Source organism: Seriola lalandi, unplaced genomic scaffold (assembly GCF_002814215.2).
Source record: "Seriola lalandi dorsalis isolate HSWRI2012SDOR001 ecotype SW California unplaced genomic scaffold, Sedor1 jcf7180002054110, whole genome shotgun sequence".
Taxonomy (NCBI): Eukaryota; Metazoa; Chordata; class Actinopteri; order Carangiformes; family Carangidae; genus Seriola; species Seriola lalandi.
The window spans coordinates 361159-374755 of record NW_019524663.1 but is presented as its reverse complement, the minus strand read 5'-3'; the positions used below and the strand labels follow the sequence as shown (position 1 = coordinate 374755).

The 13597-nt window shown below is 39.0% G+C and overlaps 1 long non-coding RNA gene across 1 annotated transcript; it reads left to right on the top strand.

Annotated features, from left to right (window-relative positions):
* Positions 1-947: 947 nt before the first annotated feature.
* On the top strand, positions 948-9324 carry LOC147819298 (uncharacterized). The gene is made up of 3 exons (XR_015437067.1): positions 948-1420; positions 8405-8611; positions 9156-9324. It is a non-coding gene; the product is annotated as an uncharacterized LOC147819298 (long non-coding RNA).
* Positions 9325-13597: the final 4273 nt, after the last annotated feature.

Sequence of the window (13597 nt, the reverse complement as noted above, 5' to 3'; positions counted from 1 at the left end):
CACACACACACACACACACACACACACACACACACAATCATATACACACACACACAGAGACTCAGACACACACTGATATCTGCACACATACAATCATTTTGCCCATTATTGAATTTGCATTTATGAATAGGCATACAGTATATGGAACATTAGGGAACATTACATTCCTCATCATGCTTGGGTCCCTTGCGATCACATTTCAGATAATGGTAAGAGCATTTAACTATTGAACATATTTGAAACACACACATAGACACAGACACACACACATATGCACAAATGAATGACAGCGTTACTCATAATGGTCTGTGACATTAGCAATTGCTCAAGGTGTTTTTAATATGCGAGTGTCTTGGTTTTGTGGTGTATGTTTGTGTGTAACTTTGAAAGTCACCCTCCTTTTCTGCAGTCATAAGCTAATTGCATTTAGCTGTGAGGTCAGACAAGCACCTACTGCTGTATCACTGTAAAACCATGTTAGACTGGTGATGGCTTCTTTTCCTTATCATAATTCTTATTGCACTGACTACGATCTGCAGCCCTGGGGTCCATTACACGTTTTCAAAATCAACTATAAAAGTTGTTTCTGTAATTCCTGAAAAGTTGGCAGTTGAGGTTTCAAATAAAAAAAGTATATGGAAACATTGTTCTGTAATGGTGAAACCCCTGAGGCTTAACCTGAGGCTTAACTTAACTTACTTTAACTTTCAAGAACAGTTTTTGTATTTCAGAATTCAATGTTAATATTTCTTTAAATGAAAATGGACTTGTAAAAGTTTTTTTTTTTTTACACACAGTGTGAGTTTGAATGTGTATATGCATGGGTCTCTGTACGCCAGCTTGTGTGTTTGTGTTTGGGGATTTTTTTCCCCCAAGCACCTCACTGTGGAAAAGCATCTCAAAACCCCTGCAGAGTTTTTGGTTGACACACAGAGAACGGTGTTTTTGCCACATCTGGGCTCTGGCCAGCAGGACAGTTCAGTATTCTGGTAGCCTGAGCTTTGATCATAGTACAGAGAGTTCAGGTACATTACAGTGCAGCTCATGATAGAAACCCATGACGGATTAATACTGTACTGCTGTAACTTTTTTCGTGGAAAATCTAACCCAGCCCTCGATGTAATACTTGAAATCTTTCAAAAAAAACATACCAGTGGTGTAAATTCTGTATTAGCCAAAAACAAAACTTTTGACAAGACAAAACTTTTACAAGATATGTCTAAAAACCTGTGATTTCCTTCAGATATGTTTGAAATGGAGTTAGTGGTCATAAGTGTGCGTGCGTGTGTGTGTACGTTCATTAGGCCCTGGCCAGTACAACCCCAGTGTGAAATCATTCCCTCAAATGGCTCTGATCTCCTCCAGAGAAGATCGATTCAAGGCATCCATAAACACAAACCCTGGACCTGGCACTTATCAGGTAAAGATGATGGTAAAGATGGTGTTTCATCCTTGTGTGTGTGTGTGTGTTTGTGTGTTTTTGTGTATGTGTGTGTGTGTGTGTGTGTGTGTGTGTTTGTGTGTGTGTGTGTGTGTGTGTTTGGTGCATGCACGTGAGGCTGTATGTCTGACATTATCTTATGTTGTAATCCTCTGAGAATCTATCATATTTCTCTCTGTGACCTTGAGCTGTGCAGAAGAAATTGATTGCTTTGTAAAAAAAAAAAAAAAAATTCAAACTTCAATAAGTTTCTGTGGTTTCACTCAATCTCTGTTTCTCCACCGCTGCAACACACGGTTGAATGATGCAGTTTCCTGTTCAAAGAAGCTTTTCACTTTGTGGGCGAATTTGTTCTTAATTGACCTGACTGATTAAATTAAACAGGGAAAAGTGAGTGCAGTTTTATTAAGTGCAATGTTGTTTAATGCAACCACCTCAGACTACTGACAGAGACAAATGCACTTAATGGATGAAGCATAAAACAGTTGTAATGAAACCCAGCCAGAACCTAATCTCTCTCTGCTCCATTTCTGTGTGTTTTAATAGGAATTACAGCTTTGGGTTACAGCTACTGGTGTGTGTGTGTGTGTGTGTGTGTGTGTGTGTGTGTGTGTGTGTGTGTGTGTGTAAGATGATTGAAAGAGCTAATGTTGCTTCCAGTCCCAGCTGACTTTGACTGGTGAACATCAAAGACAAAACCGCAAGAGTTTGATTTAAACCTCGCTACACAGTTCATCGTCATGTTCATGTCCATGGGTGTAATGTTATCACAGAGCTATTTCTTCTCTTTCTCTCTGTCTGCCTGTCTCCCACTCGGTCTGCTGTCTCAGTGTGGATTCATCTCCTCAACTTTTCTCTTCTCCTCTCTCCTACAGTTCACTGTCTCGTTCTCTCTTCTGACTGCCTTTGCCTTTTTCCACTTGTTTTCCTCCTCCTCCTATTCTCCCCAGTTCCAGTTGGATATTCAGTGAGAAGTTGCAGCTGTTTGGATTTCCATTCCTCTTATCTTGGTACTCACATTATGATTATTGGGCTGATTATTTGTTGCCCGTCACAGACATGTAGATTATTTTAAACATGTTTAATTTTTATGACGGGATTTGCAACCTCTAAAAGAGTGTCATAGGAGGAATAGCCATTAAGAGACAACAGCGTTAAAACAAACACATCAAGGAATTTACCTTTTTAAAGCTCTCAAACAATACAAGCAGAAACAAAGGATTCTGCTGGGAGAACTAAACCAGCCTTAATAAATACACAAGGACATTAAAGACAATGAGGAGGTGGAGGGAGCTGAGGGAGCAGAGAATGTGTACATGAGCGTGTCACCATGGTAATGGTAAGAAACATTATAATGGTCATGCTGTACACCCACTTGAATATAATTGGATATTACCAGTCATGTGGTAGCCAAACAGTTAATGAATGAAGAAGCTGATGCTAATCAGGCAATGCAGCCATGACCTATAGGAATGCTGTTGAGTTTTTGACCTCTAGTTTGCGCTATGGGGCGGTTTATCTACAAATGGGTCCCTGTTCTGTGCACATGCAAGAGGATGCACATGTATGTGTACATTGGTTGCTTTTCCACTCATCTACCCGTGGTGGCAGTGCAGAACGCAGCAATGTACTGGCAAAGGCGGGGAAAGAAGAAGACGTCTTGCTTGTAAACTTGCATGTAAACAATGCAGATTTCAAGCTATGAGGAAGGAATTCATCATGCATTCATTGTATTTGTTAGACCTCAAGGATAGACATGATTTGTTTTGGTGAGTAATATTTTATGTAAACTTAACTTTTTTTTTTTTTTTTTTTTTTTGTTTGTTTATAAGAAAACTCTATAGGGCACCTGTAAGTGCTGCCTGAGCTAACACTATGCTCCATTCCACCTCATCAGGTTTCAGAGCAGAGCCACAGCTCACTGGAAGTTCACCTTCCCTTATGAAGCTCTGCAGAGAGAACCCATCCAGTTCTCTCTGCATAGTCTACAGTCTGCGTTGCCTTTCTCAGCCTACTTTAGCATTTTTTCTCCTTGTATATGCAAATTGTACCATAAAGTTGCAAGACAAACAGTTTTTGACGGATGATGATTTTGATTTGATTTTATGTGAGAGTGAGAATTCAAGTTCTCGTAGGATTTGATTGCTTAAATATGACTGAATGTTACCAATCATCTGGTAGCCAAACAGAAGATGAATAAGAACTTTGATTGTGGAGCATGAACGAAGCTCATGACTTCATTACTCTGCCTGAACTAAGGCTGTCCTTATCAGGTTTCAGTACAGAGCCACAGCTCACCTCAAATTCACCTCACTCATATAGAACTCGCTCTCCTCTGCTGAGCTCACAGTCCTTGATGTGATGCCTCCATCTCTCAATCCACCATCTCATTGGAATTTTGCTTTTTTTCCTGCTTTTAATTGTCTTTTCTGCGTAAACTTCATTATGAAAAGGTTTTTGATAGATTTATGTATGAATGTACCAGCGAGGATTTCTACACTGACAGTAGTTAATAAAACTGTTGAAGTATCTCATAGGATCCTCTACTCTCCTCTTCTCACACAGGGTATGTGAAGTTTAAAAAAATGTATTCAACTAGGGCAGTAAATTAAAAGTGAAATCCTCTACTTCTGCTCATCAAGTGTTTGTCTGCAGGCACTTTAGTCAAACCAGTGGGGAGAGTTAATGTTGGGAGATAATTGGCTTCAGAATAAAAATGGCTTAGGTTAGCTAAACGTTGTACCTGTGTAGCTATATGATTAGATACAGCCTGTTTTATGAAAATAAGCTGTTTGCATGTTCATTCGGCCCTTGCTTGAGCTTCATGTGGGTGTTCCAGTTTTCCCCAAGACATGCAAGTCAGGGGAAATGGAAACTGCGTGTAGGTGTGAATGGGTGTCTGTCTGTGTGTCAGACCTTTGATTGACTGACTTCCTCTCTGTCTTTCAAACTCCACACCTCCAGTTTGTAAAACGGGCTTTTCTGTTTGAAATTAATTTTTATTATAAGTATCAAACCAAAACGAAAATTACTTTCATCAATTAATGACATCACCTGGGTAATTTCCTTCAAACTTTGAAAGCCTCCTTCCAGACATCATTAAACTGTTTTCAAAGACTGAGTAGCACGCCTCTTGTAAATTGAACTAAATGAGTACACAAATACACATATGCGTCATACAAACAAAACACCTTTTAATGTTGTTTTGCAACACTTTCAGTAATGCAACATTTAAGCAAGCTTGTGTCTATATGTTACTGCTAGTGTGCACTGGTGCATTGTGCAGTTCTGCTTTTACACCCTCAAGTTTAAAGTTTAAAGACTTCGACATGCTGTGACTCGTACCTTATAGAGACTGATGCCTTGCATTGTGAGTGAGACATCCCATGTCTCAGTTTAGCTTCAGGAGGTTCTGTTCTTGCTTGTTTTCCATGGAATGCATGTCTAAGCTCTTGTCTCAGTAATTAGCTGTGTGACTGTGAATCTATACGACACCACAGGCCATACAGAGTTAAAGATGGTGTGAAGTGGCTCAGAATGGGAGGGAGATAAGAGAGTGTGGAAGACAAGCAGAAAGAGAGAGTGGGATGGTAGTGATGCGAGAGAGGCAGGAAGGGGTGAGAGAGAAAGTAGAGATGGGGGGCGGCAGAGGTGAGGCAGTGACAAAAAGGTGGTAGAAAAGCACAGAGGGAGAGAAGCACAGAGACAGACAGCACCAAATCGAGCAGCTTAAGAGGGTAGTTAAATTCAACAGCTGAAAATGTGTTCTGAGGCCCCGCCATCTGAAGCAGACGGCCACGTAATGGAATAGTGGCTATTTCAGCATCAGTGTTTGTGTGTGTCTGTGTGTGTCTGTGTGTGTGTGTGTGTGGGGGGGGGGGGGGGGGGGGGGGGGGGGTGTACGTCCATCCGCACTTGTGTGTGTAATGTCACAAAGCTGTCTACTTGAGTGGCATTAGGCCACAGTGAGGGCTCATTTAGTGTTCCCATTAAATGCACCATGTGAGGTACCTACTTCTGCAAAGTAGCCTTGATTACCTTTCTCACTCACAACACTGTTCTTATTGGTTGAGCTTCATTTAACAGAGAGAGGCGTGTGGATGGAACACGGGAATATAAAAAGACACAGGGAGGCAGACGTCAAGCAGAAACAAATATTAATTAAATGCTGTAATCTTTGCTGCCAAGTGCAAAGCACATACAGAGACAGAGAAAAAAAGGAGAAGCTCAAGTTTATTTAATGTTCATTATGAGTCAGAACAGAAGGTGTCCTTAACACAGCTGACACTTCATCAAACCTTCATCATGATGTGCTGTCTTTTTCACTACATGTACTTCCTCTGTGTGAGACTTTGAATTCCTCTACTTTAATGCTTTTCATGTGAAGTTTGCATGTTATTTGGAGAGTTATTAGATTTGAGTTTGAATGACTATACTGTATGTATGTGCGAACTGTGGTTCCATCCACAAAATGAACCTAGAATTTAAAATGTGATTTACTTTTTTTCATGTTGTATTTTTTAACATAATTTATGGCATTACTTTTAAAGTTTAATTCAGTTAGAATTTATGTGCAAAATTAAGTGCTGACAATGTGGGAACAAAATTGTTTACCTTTTAACCTAAAAAGGTAAACTGGAGAGTATTGTACCCTAAATTTGAGCTGAACAATCTCTCTTTCTCTCCATTGCATAGATTACCCAAGAATAATAGTCTGCAATAGTCTGTTCTGTAGTTTGTTCGGACACTTTGAGTAACCTGTGTGTTTACATGGTCCTGGTAAGCGACCTCATGAGCGTCCTTTCAGGGAAAGCAAAGGTTGAGGTAGTGTGAAATTGTTCGAACTTTGCAGCGCTCTTATGGAAGAGGCTGTGGTTGATTGTGGTTGGATGGTTTAAGATGTGGTTCACATCCCGTCTTCCACCTACAGTCAAGCCTTTATTAAACCAAACTTACCTACAGAGGTGGCAGATAAGACAGCACTCATATGAACTGGTAATGATGGTTGCTTTGGAAGGTGCTGATGAACAACCTATGTTGTTGCTTAGTGGAGAATATGCAAACATATGCATGCACCTACAGAGAATTAGCATCCTTTTCTAATTCTGCATATGTGTTGCATATGTGTATGTGTTGCTTTTCTGAGTGTGTCATGCAGTCTATGTCTGTTGTGGGAAAGACTGTGCATCCAGCAGTCTTTGTTCTGTGCTTGTGTGCACACTTGTACACATGTGCATACATAACCAAGTAACATCACCACCAGCTCCCTGCATATATCCCCTTCTTCCTTCTCCCCTCCTTGACCTAGTGAAACATCCCATAATCTCTTTCAACATTGCCATGCCGATGGTGTCGCTACTTCCAAAGGCTCTTCCATATCTCCCCGACCTCCTGGGCAACCCTGAGGGTGACCTGGAGTTGAACCCGCAACCCTTTTCCCATTAGGATCAATACTGAGATCTGAGGGGCCCCGCCAATGTGCCTAAATCCTGCTGTGGCACCTCTGGCATACTGATGTGCGTCTGTTTGCAGGGAGGTTAGGGGAGGCGGTGAGGGAGAAAGAAAGAGAGAGTGCTTTGATGACATAGACGAGGTATATTCCTCTGGCAGTACCTGAGTGGGAGGGATGGTGGAGTGTCTGTCTGTCTGTCTGTGAGAGAGACAATTTCTTTTGTTTTTGAATTTGAAGATTTTTGACATGTAGTATTTTTTTTTTATGTACTGTTATCTTTTCGTAAGACCTGGAACAGACAGACCCATCATCCGAGTGTGCTGCTGAATGTTAGCTACATGTTTGTGAATTCAACCTCAGTGACCTCTTTCTCTTGAAGCATAGCAGAAAGAGTTGAAGCCCGCTGTTCATGCGTTGTACTTTTAGGTGATCATTTTAGTTTAATCCTCTACATTATGTTTGATTTATGTCTTATAAATAAATGGTAAATTTAATGGTAAAATGGTTAAATTTCCTTTTCCACTGACACAACAAAAACCCTGTGGGACCAAGAGCCAAACAAAGAAGAGGACAAATAATAAAAGTCTGAAAATCACTGTTGATTTCTTTGTCAAAAATAATATATTTCACTCTACACTTTGGCTATAATGGACAACTCCATGTTTGAGTAAGGACTGTCATGTTAGGGTTTTTTTCCATTTATCTTTGCAAGAATATGCTTAAGGATCAAATCGGAGCAACCAGCAGCAGTTTGATATAAGCAAAATATTAAAGAACCCTTCAAAATTCATCTACAACTGAATGCTAATACAGGAAGACACTGCTCAGGTGGAGGACCACCTAGATAAGTCATGGAAATACATGATTGGATGTTAATATGGAACATGGCTATAAAATGATGGGAAACTTGTTCTCTAAAAAAGAAAAAGTGTGTTTTTGTGGCTTGCCTGTTTCCAGGAGGACACTGTGAAAGTGTTTCACGTGAGGCTGCTAGCTTTAGTAAGCAGGATCACACACTGTGAAGGGATACAGTTTATGTGAAGTTTTATCAGACTGTTAAGTGCAATAAAAAACGGAGTGATTTGTTGAAAATGCTAATAACTTGATTATTCCTGGTTTAAAGTCAAAGGACAAGCACTAATCCCTCCTCACTTCATCATATTCGCCTCCTTTCTTTCACTGATTTATTCATTCTTTTGTTTGTTACTTTGTAAGTCTTCATTGCCATAGAGTTTGTCGTGTTCAACAGCAAAATCTGTTTACATGTTTTTGCAGTTGTAAATGAATATTTCTCTCCTCATACTTGTTTTCATCACCCTGTTTTCATAGTGTAACATCAGCTTTGAATAAATTTTGATGACTGCATTTTCAGCATTTAAATTACACAGACATTTGTGTTTATATGTAAATTTGTACCAGTACTTGTGGAATTGTTCTCTTCTGCTTTGTGTGCCAGACATACAGTATTTTACTTCCTTCATCATCCGTCATCTCTGTTTGTGTGTCTGCAGTTGAGTCCAGGTTTCATGAACACAGTACTAAAGGGCACCTTCAATGTGACACTCGACAACCCCCTGGGCCCCTGCTGCTCCCCTCGTGTGGCCCCTGGCCCTTTTAAGGGCACACAAGACCATTAATGCTATTGCAACGCCCAACACCTTCATCGCTACCAGCACTTCTTAGTGTCAAAGTTGAGGGTCAAAGTTTACAGGTGAAAGGTGAGTGGGGTAAAAGGTCAATCTTAAGGTCATCACATTTCAATTCATATTCTGGTAAAAAGAAGAATCTTCATGAATATTTATGGTTATATCCATTGCTCTTGAATGTATAATAGATATTGAGTGAGCTTATTTTCAATTATTGAATTGTAACTTTCCGAAGCTTTTTAAATAAATAAACAGAAATGTGCTTAGATCTAGATATTGCAATAAGTGTAATAAGTATTCCAGTTCAAAACAAGCTGTTTTTAGATTAATTTTGATAATGACAATCATAACTGAAGCATTATATAGCTTGTTTCTACTCTCTGACAGCTTTTGAAGCTTACTTAGTCTACTGCTTGTGTGTGTGTGTGTGTGTGTGTGTGTGTGTGTGTTTCAAAGCCCAAATTTTGCTATCAGTAGATCCTGCCCTTGCAGTTAATTTTACACTGAATTTAGTAATTAGAGCAGCTAATAACTTGTGAATTTTTAAACCTAAAATTTATTGGTGCTTGATGACCACTGATTAAGTTATTTTCATTCATTTTTTTGACTGTGTCAGGATGCAGTTTGGATGAAGATGGACTCTGCATCTCCAGCTGATGGTTCCCTCGTTCTTTACTTTTGCTAATGACAATCTTGGCACGCTGAATCAGCTGTTTTTGTGGATCACTTCTCTCTGTATACACCACTCTGTGAATCAATAACAATTAAAAAGCTATTAATATGAATACTGCCAGAAGTCTTTTTAATGCATGTTACTCTTTAAAGGAACACCTTATCCATAGGGTACTTAAAGCAGCAATAAAAATATCCAGTCTGATATAAATTAGACTAAATTTATGGTTTTGCTATCTGTATTTTACTGTACTGCTTGGATTGGCTAATGACAGGATAGCTGGGTGAAATAATTATACAGTATGTGTTAAGCTTGATTTGAACTCACACAGTCTCCATCTCAACATCCTGAGGCCAAGATCGTCCAAAATCATGTTTTATTTAATGACAAGGAACCAGTGCATGAGACAATTACAAAAAAATGCTATCAGAATTCTTAAAGATTCGTAGCCATACATTATTGCTTAGCATGCATAAATCATGAAGCCATTCATTATGTATATTTGTGCTGACCACCAGATAAACAGGTGTGAAAGTCATATAGAAGACTCATAACTTATGGTCCAGTTTTGTTGTACACTGATATGCTTTGCTCATTAATCAAATTAGCCTCACCTTTTGTTTCAAACACATCCACCTACGCATGCTGTACAATGTACAGGAACACACATCCAAACCAAGAGCAGCACCTGCATGTGAAAGTACACACATGAAATTTAGGTGTGATGGCTGAACTTTAGAGGCATTATTTGGTGCTTTCCATTTGGTTTTTTACTGTAGCAGAACATGCAGAGGAGCAAAATATGAGAGTCAAGAGGAGGGGCGAGACAAACGTTTGTAAAGCAGTGATGGGGGAAAATGAACCTTAAAGGAATAGTTTAATAGACGTCTTGGGAAATTCACTTCCAAGCTAGAAATATAGAAGAGGGGATCAATACAAATCATACATGAAGCGGTATCAATCTTATCTTCTAACTCTCATCAAGAAATGTTGAAGTCTAGATTAGAAATTAAGAAACATTTGCCTCACTGTAACATGTAATACGTCTTTTTAATTATACTTTTATTGATCTTTGTAAGATCAATTGACTAGGCGCACATAAGAGTTTTTCATTCGATTCAGAGACCTCTGAAATCTTAAGGTCTACCACTGCCCAGTAGGAGATGAATTTGTTTAAAACGAGGACACTGATGTGTTTGAAAGTCAAGTTTTAAAGTTTAGAAAGCCTGAAAAAGGTTGCTTTAAGAGAGTGTACTGTATGTGAAAACAGCTGAGAGGTGAAGTGAAGTCCGTCCCCGAGCTTGTACATGTGGCATCAGAGAAGTTGGTAGAGTGTTGGAGAAGATGGTTGTCTGTGACGAGGTGATGCAGGCGGTCCAAAGTGTCAGATAAACCATTTTACTGGCTGTTACCACTGGAGAGTGTTAGATTTATGCTCCTTTTCTCTGCTGATCAGGAACCGTAAATCAGATATTCATGGCCATGTGTGAATGTGTGTGTTGTCAATACTTAAAGACAAACAGAGAGGGAGCAAGATGTGTGAACAAGAAGTTTTCAAGCATCAACAGAAGATGCAGAGATGACACTGCAGATCTTGTTGTCATGATTCTCTTGGGTCATATCTGATTTGATTTAACCTTTCCAATGAATAACCCCCCCCCCAGCTATTCAAAATGTCGCTGTAAACGTTCAGAGTAACAGGTTCGATGGAGAACGATGTCTCTGATTGCTCCTGTGGGCCTTTTAGCCTAATGAGGTGTTTACCCCCTATCGTTATTCAGCTGGGAGCAGAGCAGAGGGAGACGGAGGGGGCGAGAGGGAGGGGGAGGGGGAGGACAGTTTGGAGAAAAGATGGTAAGATATAGAGCAAAGTGGAGACAGAAGAAAGCAAAGAAAAAATGGAGTGAAAAAGAGCCTAGTGGAAGATGGAGAAAAACAAGAGATAGTATATGGGCAGATGAAAGATCAGGGAGTAGAAAGAAAACAGGAGGCAAAGGAAGAAAGAAATGCAGAGGGGAAGGGGGAAGAGCCTGGTGTTATTTATGCCTCCCTTGGTACTCGTCTTTACCTTTTTTTTTTTTCCCTGGGAGCTGTTTTACATCTGCGATCTAATTAAATCAAATAAATCACAGTGCACACACACACACATACACACATACACACATACATACAAGTACACACAAAGCCACAACAACCCCTCCTGATTCTGGGATTGTGAACATCTCCTCCCACCAACTCCTCCACCCAAGATTGAATAAATCTCGATTATGGTGCATTACACGGCACATCATTCATGTTGTTTATAGGTCTAAAATATGCAAACAGACCAGGGGCATAAAAGTGATCGATGCTCAAATGGGCCCTTTTTTCTGTTCTGTTCTCATCTCTCACAGAACACCAAGCACCGTCACTTACACATGTCTTGTGTGGGATGAAGACATATTGTACTGTGTCCTTACACTGTCCCCTCATGATGGCTATTTATATTGTCTTTGTGCCCAAGCATCCAAAAGGAAGGATTTTTTATTATCTCATTTACTAAAGCGCTCTGTCTCTGCTGCTGAGCCATTATTAAATCTAATTAGCTCTGCCAAACCTTGAAGCTGTCCCTGAGAGATCTCTTGATAATTGTAAAATAGAGGTAAGCTGATCAGTGTTTTTACTGGTTACATTGGGACTCTAATACATGAAATACATGCAAATAAGTAGCAGCTGCTAGAGCTACAGTTTGTTTCCAGGACATAATTGTTTGGGCATGTGTTGTCCAAATATGTTGTTAGGAAATGCATAATTTTTTTGGCCCAATTAAGCATGAAATTAATATTCATATTCCATGATAATCATAGTTTTGTAAAGGCACAACATTTTAACTGTTAATATTTAATTTAAAGACAAAGCACGGATCTCTGTGTAACTCCATGATTGTAACGGGTTTATTAGATTCTGTCTTTTTATCTTCCTCTTGACATATTGTTAAGAATAAAGGTTTTATTCCCAGCAAACAGATTTCAGTCAATTGCTCATAATAGTTGGTTTTTATATCAAAGTATCCAATGATTTATATCCGGTTTCACATTACATATGCATTTTAATGCTATAACAACAGCAGCTGTTGAGTTTGAAGATGTAACTGTAGAGTCTTGTTGTGATAATTAAATGTTTGTAACTAAAGTTATTTAATTTTGACATTTTTTTCTTCCTGTAAGCAGTATTGTAATTGTACAAAATCTAGAGTACATTAAAAACGAAATAAAATCTAAAAATGATTTCAGATGTCATGTCCTACTTTTAGAAAATACAATCTTGCATTGAATTTTGCTTTTGTTCTGGTTTGGGGGTTTCTTTTTTTTTTTTTAAAGTTACTTCAAATCCAGCTTCACAATAAAAAAAAAGTTATGATACATACAGTGAATTTTGAAAATATTTTAACGTCATCCACCTTTATCTTATCTATAGTTTACCTGCCAATATACTGAGAATATGATACATTGGCAGTGTCTGTGGATGTTCTGAAGCTTTTTTCCACCATGACTGAGCCCAGGTCATTGTACACACAAGTATTTCTCTATTAAAAGTGAAAGTCATTGGTGAAACTCACCAGAGGTCAAATTAGTTTTATCAATCCTCTGCTGACCTTAAAACTCATTTCGTCAATACATGTAAATCTAAAGTGCTATATTTAGCCACAATCATCTTGACATGACAGCTACACACTCGCAAATACAGCTGGGTGGAAAACCAGATTAGCCGGTGTCTTTAATTAAAGGAGATGTACAGTAGTGCAGAAGAATCAATGAGGAGGTTAACAAGTGCTGACAAGGGCAGAGGAGACAGCCAGGCTTCATTTAGATACAATGAGAAGAGTGAGTGAGACACGGTTACTATCCAGTGGCAACTGCTCCCTGCTTCTATCCACCTTCAGTCCCAGACCTGCTGTGGATAATTCTTTCCTTAATGTAGTTCACAAGGGCATAATGGGCACCTCATGTTTTGAGACTTGTCCGATTTGAAGCTGTTTGAAGTATAGATTTACCACTTTTATGGAAAGTATGGCTTGTTAAGATGTTCAACAATTCAATAGAGCTGCATAGAACAAATAGAACCTCAGACAGCTTCTCTGGACTGTTTAATGATTAAAAACATTGTACAAGACACTGCAAGGGGAGTGGAGATGGTTAATTCATTTATTTTACTGCTCGCACTTTTACAACTCATCCTGGAAATCAAACCAGTGAATATTAAACAGTAGATTTTATAATAAAGGCTGTCATAAAAGCCTGTCTTGTCAGATGATGGTTCCAGAAGTGCCCTTTCTGACCGTTCAAGATCTGTAATCTTCAATTTGAAACTAATTTATAGCCTTTTTTTTTTTTTTTTTTTTTTTT